The 13,854-nt window shown below is 40.4% G+C and overlaps 1 protein-coding gene and 1 long non-coding RNA gene across 2 annotated transcripts in view; one reads left to right on the forward strand and one right to left on the reverse strand.

Moving 5' to 3' along the window:
- Positions 1 to 1,446, reverse strand: part of LOC135531499 (pituitary adenylate cyclase-activating polypeptide type I receptor-like) — a 97,839-nt gene extending 96,393 nt beyond the window's left edge. Inside the window, exon 1 of the mRNA XM_064959528.1 lies at positions 1,284 to 1,446. The gene's annotated coding sequence lies outside the window, so the exon portion shown is untranslated. The remainder of the gene's footprint in view (positions 1 to 1,283) is intronic.
- LOC135531500 (uncharacterized) overlaps positions 1 to 10,311 on the forward strand; it is a 16,957-nt gene extending 6,646 nt beyond the window's left edge. The window contains exon 3 of the long non-coding RNA XR_010454014.1: positions 8,269 to 10,311. This is a non-coding gene — a long non-coding RNA (uncharacterized LOC135531500). The remainder of the gene's footprint in view (positions 1 to 8,268) is intronic.
- Positions 10,312 to 13,854: the final 3,543 nt, after the last annotated feature.

Here is a 13,854-nt window from a genome sequence, read left to right on the forward strand (position 1 = left end):
GCTTTGACATTTACTTTGGTTCCGTTCAGCCCCTCTTCCCAAAATTACCGTGTGGGGCCGGACAGGCTATGTGCCCACTGCCCACAAATTGAGGTGGAAATTGAGCTGCTTTCCCATCCTCCTCCCATATTAGAGACACATATTTCCCTCAGATTACACAGATCCTCAAAGAATTAGAAAACAAATCACATTTTGATAAACTCCCATATCTATTGGGTGAAATACCACAGTGTGCCATCACAGCATTAAGATCTGTGACCTGTTGCCACAAGAAAAGGGCAACCAGTGAAGAACAAACACCCCTTTTGTACTTGAACTATTTGCACATAATATGACATTTGAAATGTCTATTATTTTTGAACTTTTGTGAGTGTAATATTTACTGTGACTTTTTGTAAATTTCACTTTTGTTTATTATTGAATTCACTTGCTTTGTTAACATATGTATGCCATGCCAATAAAGCCCTTAAATTAAATTGAACTGTGAGAGAGGTTGAAGTTGAACTGAAAATTGAGAGAGAGCGAGAGAGAGGGATTGAAATTGAACTGAAAATTGAGAGAGAGCGAGAGAGGGTTTGAAATTGAACTGAAAATAAAGAGGGAGAGCGAGGGATTGAAATTGAACTGAATGTTGAGAGAGATTGAGAGAGAGGGATTGTAGAACTGAATGTTGAGAGAGATTGAGAGAGAGAGATTGTAGAACTGAATGTTGAGAGAGATTGAGAGAGAGAGATTGTAGAACTGAAGAGAGCATATTCCGAGGCTACATTATCAGGTAAATAGGCTATAATAAACAATCAGCTTAACCAACTATGTAGTATATAAGCATCCTATAGGCTACTATCCAACGCACTACCCCCCGTTGCGCGCGCACAGCCATACCTAAACTATATAGATAGCCTGTCTGGGTAAGAGACAATTTATGCTTGATCTGAAATGTGGTCGGAGGCGTCCAATGGATGGTTTGACGCAAAGCGGAGCCTCTAGAGGAAAGCAGAGGAGGGCTCCATATAGCTCCGCATTGACATGATTAGTTGACCGTAGGTGAGGGCGGGAGGTCCTGTATAAACGCAAACTCACTTCCTTGACATCTTCCTTCACAACACTGATGTGCTGCTCGACAAAGAACAGGTATGCCTGCCCTGACTTCTGCAGAGGCCGTACCACTAAATGCTGAATGGCCAATGCAGAAATCAGATTGATCATGTAGCACCTTTCAGCCGCGATCATGCAGAGTAAACATCCCAGCACAGAATGAAACTATAAAAAAACCTCTTCCTTACCATGAAGCCATTGGTGTCCAGTCGGAGGGGGTTTGGGCCGGTATGTTCTCAGTTCCCGTTCCCAGTAAATCCTCCGTTCAGTCGGTAATATCAAGCACGCAGCGCAGCTAGTAAGAGATGACAGGTATTTGATCACTGCAGCCGCAGCACGCGCTCAACGTGCACCCTCCTGCGCACGAGGGGAGACGGTACCTTCAGCTCGACATCAGAGACATCTTTACCTTCACAGACCTGAGACAGCGGGACAGACAGGAAACAGACAGAGACAACTTCTGAGTTCCCACAGCGAGTCTGTCCATGGGTTTCCCATACTGTAGAATCAACCTACTCAGATCTTTACGGTAGCCTACAGTTCCCCATTTGTTGCTGCATAAATGTAAATACGGTATTTTAGGGCAGCGGTGTTGTGGAGACTTAGAAGACAAAACTCTGACTAGTCGGTTGGGCTGATGTGAATCCGCATATTACTGTATTCAGCCGCAGAGCAGAGCGGCCGGTAGATGGAGATATGGAGTCTTACCGTCCAAATGCATTGTATGCAGCGGAAATACACTCGTATCCCCAGTGAATTCGTACCTAAAACATTCTTCATTCAGTCTGCTGCAAAGAACTTGATTTCCTCCTCAATTAACTATATTTCACGGTGGGGAAAATTGTACTTTCTTCATGAAACACAATTTTCCATCACCATGCTAAAGTGGCTAACGCCTAGAAATGCTAGTCCCGAATGTTTAATATAGCGTTTAGCCAATCAGGTTGCACCAGTCTGTTTCCTGTATTATTAGTTTAGCAACAAAACAAATACAACTTTTCAAATTGCACAGAAAAATAAATATACAGTACCAGTCAAACTCATTCAAGGGTTTTTCTTTATTTGTACAATTTTCTAGAATAATAGTGAATACATCAAAACTATGAAATAACACATATGGAATCATGTAGAAACAAAAAAAGTGTTAAATAAATCTAAATATATTTTATATTTGAGATACTTCAAAGTAACAACCCTATGCTTTGATGACATCTTTGCACACTCTTGACATTCTCTCAACCAGCTTCATGAGGTAGTCACGTGGAATGTGAAGTCTGCCTTGTTAAAAGGTCATTTGTGGAATTTCTTTCCTTAATGCGTCTGTGCCAAGGAAATTGAAACTCTTGACCCACTCTACTTCAGTCCCGTCGATGTTAATGGGGGCCTATTCCGTCCTCCTTTTCCTATAGTCCAGGATCAGCTCCTTTGTCTTGCTCATATTGAGGGAGAGGTTGTTGTCCTCGCACCACACTGCCAGGTCTCTGACCTCCTCCCTATAGGCTCTCATCGTTGTCGGTGATTAGGCCTACCACTCTTGTGTCATCAGCAAACTTAATGATGGTGTTGGAGTCATGCCTGGCCATGCAGTCGTGGGTGAACAGGGAGTACAGGAGGGGACTGAGCACACACCCCTAAGAGGCCCTAGTGTTAAGGATCAGCGTGGCAGATGTGTTGCTACCTACCCTCACCACCTGGGGGCGGCCCGTCAGGAAGTCCAGGATCCAGTTGCAGAGGGAGGTGTTTAGTCCCAGGACCCTTAGCTTAATGATGAGCTTTGTGGGTACTATGGTGTTGAACGCTGAGCTGTAGTCGATGAACAGTATTCTCACATAAGTGTTCCTTTTGTCCAGGTGGGAAAGGGCTTTGTGGAGTGCAATAGTGATTGTGTCATCTGTGGATCTGTTGGGGCGGTATGCGAATTGGAGTGGGTCTAGGGTTTCTGGCGTGATGGTGTTGATGTGAGCCATGACCAGCCTCTGAAAGCACATCCTGGCTACCGACGTGAGTTCTACGGGGCGGTAATCATTTAGGCAGGTTACTGTCACTTTCTTGGGCACAGCGACTTTGGTGGTATGTTTGAAACATGTAGGTATTACAGACTCGGTCAGGGAGAGGTTGAAGATGTCAGTGAAGACACTTGCCAGTTGGTCCGCGCATGCTTTGAGTGTACGTCCTGGTAATTCGTCTGGCCCAGCAGCTTTGTGAATGTCGACCCGTTTTAAGGTCTTGCTCACATCGGCTACAGAGAGCATGATCACACAGTCATTCAGAACAGTTGGTGCTCTCATGCATGATTCAGTGTTGCTTGCCTTGAAGTGAGCATAAAAGTAATTTAGCTCATCACTGGGCAGCGTCTGGGTTTCCATCATAGTTTTCAAGCCCTGCCACAGACGGTGTATCTGATAATCTATCATTTGATTTTTAACAGGACAATGACCCAACACACCTTCAGGCTGTGTAAAGGATATTTGACCAAGAAGGAGAGTGATGGAGTGCTGCATCAGATGACTCCTGACCTAGCCTCCACAATCACCCAACCTCAACCCAATTGATATTGTTTGGGATGAGTGGATTGCAGAGTGAAGGAAAAGCAGCCAACAAGTACTCAACATATGTGGGAACTCCTTCAAGACTGTTGGAAAAGCATTCCAGGTGAAGCTGGTTGAGAGAATGCCAAGAGTTTACAAAACTTTAATCAAGTCAAAGGGTGGCTAATTTGAAGGATCTAAAATATATTTTGATTTGTTTAACACTTTTTTGAAGATGTTATTCCATATGTGTTATTTCATAGTTTTGATGTCTTCACTAATATTCTACAATGTAGAAAATAACTAGCTGTCCAAACTTTTGACTGGTACTGTAGTACAGTAGCTACATCAGAAAAACTACAGTGGCTTTGGAAAGTATTCAGACCCCTTCACCCTTTCCACATTTTCTTACGTTACAGCATTATTCTAAAATGGATTATTTAAAATAATGTCCTCAGTAACCTATGCACATTACCCCATAATGACAAAACAGGCGAAAACAGGTTTTTAGACATTTTTGAAAATGTATTAAAAATAAAAAACAGATATCCCTTATTTCCATAAGTATTCAGAGACCCTTTGCTATGAGACTTGACATTGAGCTCAGGGTGTTTCCATTTGGTAGTTGGTATTTTAGTAGGATCCTGTTGCATAAGCAGCAGCTACTCTTCCTGGGGTCCACACAAAACATGAAACATAATACAGAATGACATAATACAATAAATAAATAACATAATACAGAACATCATTAGACAAGAACAGTACAAGGACAGAACTACATACATTTTTAAAAAGGCACACGTGGCCTACATATCAATACATACACTATCTAGGTCCAATAGGGGAGAGGCGTTGTGCCGTGAGGTGTTGCTTCATCTGTTTTTTGAAACCAGGTTTGCTGTTTATTTGAGCAATATGAGATGGAAGGGAGTTCCATGCAATAAGTGCTCTATATAATACTGAATGTTTTCTTGAATTTGTTCTGCATTTGGGGACTGTGAAAAGACCCCTGATTGACTGAGAAACAAGATTCTCTGGTGAGATGAAACCAAGATTGAACTCTTTGGCCTGAATGTCAAGCGTCACGTCTGGAGGAAACCTGGCACCATCCCTATGGTGAAGCATGGTGGTGGCAGCATCATGCTGTGGGGATGTTTTTCAGCGGCAGGGACAGGGAGACTAGTCAGGATCGAAGGAAAGATGAACGGAGAGAAAAGTACAGAGAGCTCCTTGATGTAAACCTGCTCCAGAGCGTTCAGGACCTCAGACTGGGGCGAAGTTTCACCTTCTCTCTGATATTCTCTCTATAATGCAGTAGCTACAGCAGTGGAGAGGAGAACATACTTGATGACACTCTTAGAGCAAATGGTTGCTTCAATAATGGCACCGCTAAATGTTCTATATAGAACCAGTATATTTGAAGCAGGCGATAATGTTCTATATAGAACCGGTATATATGAAGCAAGCGATAATGTTCTATATAGAACCGGTATATATGAAGCAGGCGATAATGTTCTATATAGAACCGGTATATATGAAGCAGGCGATAATGTTCTATATAGAACCGGTATATATGAAGCAGGCGATAATGTTCTATATAGAACCAGTATATATGAAGCAGGCGATAATGTTCTATATAGAACCGGTATATATGAAGCAGAGTTCTATATAGAACCGGTATATATGAGGCGATAATGTTCTATATAGAACCGGTATATATGAAGCAGGTGATAATGTTCTATATAGAACCGGTATATATGAAGCAGGCGATAATGTTCTATATAGAACCGGTATATATGAAGCAGAGTTCTATATAGAACCGGTATATATGAAGCAGGCGATAATGTTCTATATAGAACCGGTATATATGAAGCAGAGTTCTATATAGAACCGGTATATATGAGGCAATAATGTTCTATATAGACCCGGTATATATGAAGCAGGCAATAATGTTCTATATAGAACCGGTATATATGAAGCAGGTGATTTAACCCCTTTTTGGTTGTATACTGTATATAACTTTTATTTCTAATAGTTTATTGTAACGTTAGAGAGAGACAGTAGACATTATACTATACACTGCAGTATGCTAACTGCAGTATGCTAACAGTCAATAACATTTATCTGTATCTCACTCCGTCACCATAGTAACTATGACCTGCTCCGTCTGGACTGTCTCACCTCTGGCTCCAGACCTGCTGAACACAATGCTCTAGAGTGAGTGTGTGTGTGTGTGTGTTAGTCCTAGTAGAGCCAGACACAGGGTGGTGACAGCAGCAGCCCAGCTCTCAGACCAGATGGTCCAGACAGGAGAGCACTTTACCACTCAACAGTGCTAGGTTAAACCGTACAGAACACACACACACATATACACACACACACACACACACACACACACACACACACACACACACACACACACACACACACACACACACCTCATCCCTGCGTTCTCTGCCCCTGTCTAACTCTCTGTGCTCTCTGTCTGTCTTATTTTCTCTGACTTTCTTCCTCTCATCTCCCATTCCGCCCTCTGTCTCCCAGCTGGTGGTGTCTGTCTGTGACAGCATGAAGGATGTCAGGTGCTGTGCCTCAGATGCTGTGTCTTAGATGCTGTGTCTCGGATGCTGTGTCTCAGATGCTGTGTCTTAGATGCTGTGTTTCCGGTGCTGTGTCTCAGATGCTGTGTCTTAGATGCTGTGTCTTAGATGCTGTGTCTCGGATGCTGTGTCTCGGATGCTGTGTCTCGGATGCTGTGTCTCGGATGCTGTGTCTCGGATGCTGTGTCTCGGATGCTGTGTCTCGGATGCTGTGTCTCAGCTGCTGTGTCTCAGGTGCTGTGTCTCAGATGCTGTGCTCCCTTCTGCAGAGGAGAGAAGAAGAGGGATGAATAAAACATCCCTGTCTCTCCTTTTGTCTCTCGGATGCTATTCTCATCTCTCCTCTTCTCCTCTTTCCTCTTCTCTTCTCCCCTTTCTCCTCTCCTCTCCCCTACTATTCTCATCTCTCTCTTCTCCTCTCCTCTTTCCTCTTCTCTCTTCCTCCTCTCCTTTCTCTTCTCTCCTTTCTTCTCTCCTCTCCTCTCCCCTCTTCTTTTCAACAAGGTGCCTTTTAGCAAACTCCAAGCGGCCTGTCTCGGACGTCTACGGACAATTCCTTCTCATGGCTTGGTTTTAACTCTGACATGCATTGTCAACTGTGGGACCTTATATAGACAGGTGTGTGCCTTTCAATATCATGTCCAATCAATTGAATTTACCACAGATGGACTCCAATCAAGTTGTAGATACATCTCAAGGATGATCAATGGAAACAACTCAATTTCGAGTCTCATAGCAAAGATTTAGGAAGTCCCATTGCTTTAGGACTCAGGACTCAGTTTATGTGTCGGGGGGCTAGGGTCAGTCTGTTATATCTGGAGTACTTCTCCTGTCTTATCCGGTGTTCTGTGTGAATTTAAGTATGCTCTCTCTAATTCTCTCTCTCTTTCTCTCATTTTCTCTTTCTTTCTTTCTTTCTCTCTCTCTCGGAGGACTTGAGCCCTAGGACCATCGTTTCAGGACTACCTGGCCTGATGACTCCTTGCTGTCCCCAGTCCACCTGGCGTGCTGGCTCCAGTTTCAACTGTTCTGCCTGGCTATGGAAATGTATGTAGTTCTGTCCTTGACTGACAACGTTTAGTGCAACTATCCGTGAGACAACTGAGGTAAGACCTATGATTGGAGGACCAATGGCTTTGGTAGGGAGTGTCTTTGAAAGATGTATCTTTGACTGAAAGATTCTCTCTAACAGTAGTTCATGTCTTCATCTGTCTATAATGTATGCGCTGCTTGGTTCTAGAAGTTATTTACGACAAAAAGTTAATCTAATAGGTAAAAACCAACCTACACCAAAGTACTGATCTTTTTTGCGTGTACATAATTGCACATTGTAATTTTCCATTTAGAAATAATAATATTGATAATGTACGATATTTACACTGGACGTGCTACCTGTCCGAGACCTGCTGACATTTACTCCTGAGGTGATTACTTGCTGCACATGATTGAGTGTAGTCTGGCCCAGGAGTGTGAAGGTGAACGGAAAGGCTCTGGAGCAACGAACCGCCCTTGCTGTCTCTGCCTGGCCGGTTCCCTTCTTTCCACTGGGATTCTCTGCCTCTAACCCTATTACAGGGGCTGAGTCACTGGCTTACTGGGGCTCTTTCATACCATCCCAAGGAGGGGTGCGTCACTTGAGTGGGTTGAGTCACTGATGTGATCTTCCTGTCTGGCTTGGCACCCCCCTTGGGTTGTGCCGTGGCAGAGATCTTTGTGGGCTATACTCTGCCTTGTCTCAGGATGGTAAGTTGGTGGTTGAAGATATCCCTCTAGTGGTGTGGGGGCTCTGCTTTGGCAAAGTGGGTGGGGTTATATCCTTCCTGTTTGGCACTGTCCGGGGGTGTCATCGGATGGGGCCACAGTGTCTCCTGACCCCTCCTGTCTCAGCCTCCAGTATTTATGCTGCAGTAGTTTATGTGTCGGGGGCTAGGGTCAGTTTGTTATATCTGGAGTACTTCTCCTGTCCTATTCGGTGTCCTGTATGAATTTAAGTATGCTCTCTCTAATTCTCTCTTTCTCTCTTTCTTTCTTTCTCTCTCTCGGAGGACCTGAGCCCTAGGACCATGCCTCAGGACTACCTGGCATGATGACTCCTTACTGTCCCCAGTCCACTTGGCCGTGCTGCTGCCCCAGTTTCAACTGTTCTGCCTGTGGCTATGGAACCCTGACCTGTTCACCGGATGTGCTACCTGTCCCAGACCTGCTACCTGTCCCAGACCTGCTACCTGTCCCAGACCTGCTGTTTTCAACTCTCTAGAGACGGCAGGAGTGGTAGAGATACTCTGAATTATTGGCTATGAAAAGCCAACTGACATTTACTCCTGAGGTGCTGACCTGTTGCACCCTCGACAACTACTGTGATTATTATTATTTGACCCTGCTGGTCATTTATGAACATTTGAACATCTTGGCCATGTTCTGTTATAATCTCCACCCGGCACAGCCAGAAGAGGACTGGCCACCCCTCATAGCCTGGTTCCTCTCTAGGTTTCTTCCAACGTTCTGGCCTTTCTAGGGAGTTTTTCCTAGCCACCGTGCTTCTACACCTGCATTGCTTGCCGTTTGGAGTTTTAGGCTGGGTTTCTGTACAGCACTTTGTGACCTAGCAGGACAAATTCAGACTTAGTGTAAGGGGCCAGGAGAGAGCTTAGGGCAGGTAGGGTACCGGTCGGTGCTGATGGTGGACGATAACACCCAGCGACAGTCAAAAAAGAGCTATTTGAAAGTTAAATGCTTAAAACCAACAAATCAAATTGTTGGGGACAGACTTGGTGGAGACAACCGAGCACTGAAGGTGTTCCTTGGTAAAGATTGCCACTCCCCCATCTTTGGAAGATCTGTCTTGTTGAAAAAGGTTATAACCAGAAAGGTTATCATCAGTATTCAAAATATTCTTTCTTAACCACGTCTTAGTAATGACCAACACATCTGGATTGGAGCTGTGAACCCACACTTTCAATTTTTAGGTAATAAGCTTCTAGTGTTAACGTGCAGAAATTACAGGCTTTTACGAGAGCAGAAATCAGTGAAACAGGTATCAAGAGGACAAGTCAGTATGGGGTATTGTGTGTCGATTGCTGAGATAAAAATAATATTGAATCCATTTTAGAATAAGGTAGTAACATAAAATATTGTGGAAAAGTCAAGGGGTCTGAATACTTTCTGAAGGCACTGTAGGTAAGGGTAAAGTGGGATCCTAAAGCAAATTGACTTCCTAAATCTTTATCAGATTATTACAAATTTTGACTCCAAACACCCAGAAAAGGCTACTCTCCTTGATGTTATTCTCACAAATAATCCTGATAGGTATCAGTCTGGTGTTTTCTGTAATGACCTTACTGATCACTGTTTTACAGCCTGTGTTCGTAATGGCTGCTCAGTGAAATGACCTGTCCTGATTTGTCATAGACGCTTGCTAAAAGACTTTAATGAGCAAGTCTTCCTTCATGAACTAACCTCTGTAAAATGGTATAGAATCAGCTTGATCCCCTCCTTCGAAGACGCTTGGACCTTATTTTTTAATATTTTCAATGGTATTGTTAACAAACATGCCCTCATAAAGAAAATGAGAATTAAAAACAAGTTCAGCCTCTGGTTCAACACTAATCTTGAAGAGTTACTCCACCTCATGAATTGCATTTGGCGACAGGCTCGGCACACGCATACTCAGGCTGACTGGCTATCGTTCAGGCAAATGAGAAATAAGTCCGAGGTGCTAAATAAGCTCCATAAACTAGACCCCAAAAAATATCTGGGTCAGATGGTTTAGACCCTTTCTTCTTTAATGTTGCTGCCCCTATCATCGCCAAGCCTATCGCTGACCTTTTAGTCTCTCCTTTCTGGGGAGGTTCCCATTGCTTGGAAGGCAGCCACAGTTCATCCTTTATTTAAAGGGGAAGATCAAGCTGATCCTAACTGTTATAGGCCTATTTCTATTTTGCCCTGTTTATCAAAAGTGTTGGAAAAACTTAATAATAATCAACTGACTGGCTTTCTTGATGTCTATAGTATTCTCTCGGGTATTCAATCTGGTATCCGCTCAGGTTATGGATGTATCACTGCAACATTAAAGGTCCTCAATGATGTCACCATTGCCCTTGATTCTAAGCAATATTGAGCTGCTATTTTTATTGACTTGACCAAAGCTTTTGATACGGTAGACCAATCCATTCGTGTGGGCCGGCTAAGGAGTATTTGTGTCTGAGGGGTCTTTGGTTTGCTAACTACCTCTCTCAGAAAAAGTCAGAAAATCTGTTGTCTCAGTCACTGTCACAAAGGGAGTACCCCAAGGCTAGATCTTAGGCCTCACGCTCTTCTCAATTTACATCCACAACATAGCTCAGGCAGTAGGAAGCTCTCATTAATTTATATGCAGATGATAGTCTTACACTCAGCTGGCCCCTCCCCGGATTCTGTGTTAAATACTCTACAACAAAGATTTCTTAGTGTCTAACAAGATTTCTCTACCCTTAACCTTGTTCTGAACACCTCCAAAACAAAGGTCATGTGGTTTAGTAAGAATAATGCCCCTCCTCCCACAGGTGTTATTACTACCTTTGAGGGTTTAGAGCTTGTGGTTGTCACCTCATACAAGTACTTGGGAGTATGGCTAGACGGTATACTGTCCTTCTCTCAGCACATATCAAAGCTGCAGGCTAAAGTTAAATCTAGACTTGGTTTCCTCTATTGTAATTGCTCCTCTTTCACCCCAGCTGCCAAACTAACCCTGATTCAGATGACCCTCCTACCCATGCTAGATTCCGGAGACGTAATTTATAGATTGGAAGGTAAGGGTGACCTCGAGCAGCTAGATGTTCTTTACCATTCGGCCATGAGATTTGCCACCAATGCTCTTTATAGGACACATCACTGCACTCTATACTCCTCTGTAAACTGTTTGTTATGTTGTGTTGCTACCATGCTGTGTTGTCATGTGTTGCTGCCTTGCTATGTTGTTGTCTTAGGTCTCTCTTTGTGTAGTGTTGTGTTGTCTCAGGTCTCTCTTTATGTAGTGTTGTGGTGTCTCTTGTCCTGATGTGTGTTTTGTCCTATATTTGTATTTTTAATCCCAGCCCCCGTCCCCGCAGGAGGCCTTTTGCCTTTTGCCTTCTGGTAGGCCGTCATTGTAAATAAGAATCTGTTCTTAACTGACTTTTTTTTTGAAGTTCAACAAAAATACATTAGTCATATCCCAGTTTACCTAACGACTTGCTTTTTAAATTATATGAGTAAAAAATATTCAATTTTATTTGGAATGGCAAGCCTGACAATATTAAACAGGCCTATTTGAATATACATTCACAGAGGGCAGGAATGATTCAATATTAAAGCATTAGATCTCTCACTAACGGTCAGTCATACAAAAGCTATACTTAAATCCGAACTGGTTCTCTAGCAGATTAGTAAGGTCTAAACTAGAGGTTGACCGATTAATTAGGGCCGATTTCAAGTTTTCATAACAATCATTGTGCTTCAAGCATTGCGCTGTTTATGACTTCAAGCCTATCAACTCCCGAGATTAGGCTCGTGTAACCGATGTGAAATGGCTAGCAATATTAAAGTAATTAGACGGTTAATGTTAAAGTAATTAGAAGGTCAATGTTAAAGTAATTAGAAGGCCAATGTTAAAGTAATTAGAAGGTTAATGTTAAAGTAATTAGAAGGTTAATGTTAATGTAATTAGAAGGTTAATGTTAATGTAATTAGAAGGTTAATGTTAAAGTAATTAGAAGGTTAAAGTAGTTAGAAGGTTAATGTTAATGTAATTAGAAGGTTAATGTTAATGTTAAACTAATTAGAAGGTTAATGTTAATGTTAAAGTAATTAGAAGGTTAATGTTAATGTAATTAGAAGGTTAATGTTAATGTTAAAGTAACTAGAAGGTCAATGTTAAAGTAATTAGAAGGTTAATGTTAATGTTAAAGTAATTAGAAGGTTAATGTTAAAGTAATTAGAAGGTTAAAGTAATTAGAAGGTTAATGTTAATGTAATTAGAAGGTTAATGTTAATGTTAAAGTAACTAGAAGGTCAATGTTAAAGTAATTAGAAGGTTAATGTTAATGTTAAAGTAATTAGAAGGTTAATGTTAAAGTAATTAGAAGGTTCATGTTAATGTTAAAGTAATTAGAAGGTTAATGTTAAAGTAATTGAGAAGGTTAATGTTAAAGTAATTAGAAGGTTAATGTTAATGTTAAAGTAACTAGAAGGTTAATGTTAAAGTAATTAGAAGGTTAATGTTAATGTAATTAGAAGGTTAATGTTAAAGTAATTAGAATGTTAATGTTAAAGTAATTCGAAGGTTAATGTTAAAGTAATTAGAATGTTAACGTTAAAGTAATTCGAAGGTTCATGTTAAAGTAATTAGAAGGTTAATGTTAATGTAATTAGAAGGTTAATGTTAAAGTAATTAGAATGTTAATGTTAATGTAATTAGAATGTTAATGTTAAAGTAATTAGAAGGTCAATGTTAAAGTAATTAGAAGGTCAATGTTAAAGTAATTAGAAGGTCAATGTTAAAGTAATTAGAAGGTCAATGTTAAAGTAATTAGAAGGTTAATGTTAATGTAATTAGAAGGTTAATGTTAATGTAATTAGAAGGTTAATGTTAATGTAATTAGAATGTTAATGTTAATGTTAAAGTAATTAGAAGGTTAATGTTAATGTTAAAGTAATTAGAAGGTTAATGTTAATGTAATTAGAAGGTTAATGTTAATGTTAAAGTAATTAGAAGGTTAATGTTAATGTTAAAGTAATTAGAAGGTTAATGTTAAAGTAATTAGAATGTTAACATTAAAGTAATTAGAAGGTTAATGTTAATGTGATTAGAAGGTTAATGTTAAAGTAATTAGAACGTTAATGTTAATGTAATTAGAAGGTTAATGTTCATGTTAAAGTAATTAGAAGGTTAATGTTAATGTAATTAGAAGGTTAATGTTAAAGTAATTAGAAAGCTAATGTTAATGTAATAAGAAGGTTAATGGTAATGTAATTAGAAGGTTAATGTTAAAGTAAGTAGAAGGTCAATGTTAATGTAATTAGAAGGTCAATGTTAAAGTACTTAGAAGGTTAATGTTAATGTCATTAGAAGGTTAATGTTAATGTCATTAGAAGGTTAGTGCTGCCGCTTCTCTCTATTAACCCTTTATCTCTGTTCCTGTATCTGATTTAGGTTGAGTGATGCAGACACACACACGGACACACACACGGACATTAGACGGACACACACACATTAGAAGGCTAATGTCAATGTAATTAGAAGGTTAATGTTAACGTAATTAGATGGTTAATGTTAATGTTAAAGTAATTAGAAGGTTAATGTTAAAGTAATTAGAAGGTTAATGTTAAAGTAATTGGAAGGTTAATGTTAAAGTCATTAGAATGTTAATGTTAAAGACATTAGAATGTTAATGTTAAAGTAATTAGAAGGTTAATGTTAAAGTAATTAGAAGGTTAATGTTAAAGTAATTAGAAGGTTAATGTTAAAGTCATTAGAATGTTAATGTTAAAGTATTTAGAAGGTTAATGTTAAAGTATTTAGAAGGTTAATGTTAAAGTAATTAGAAGGTTAATGTTAAAGTAATTAGAAGCTTAATGTTAAAGTGATTAGAAGGTTAATGTAATTAGAAGGTTAA

This window comes from Oncorhynchus masou, unplaced genomic scaffold (assembly GCF_036934945.1).
Source record: "Oncorhynchus masou masou isolate Uvic2021 unplaced genomic scaffold, UVic_Omas_1.1 unplaced_scaffold_1606, whole genome shotgun sequence".
In the NCBI taxonomy this organism is placed as follows: Eukaryota; Metazoa; Chordata; class Actinopteri; order Salmoniformes; family Salmonidae; genus Oncorhynchus; species Oncorhynchus masou.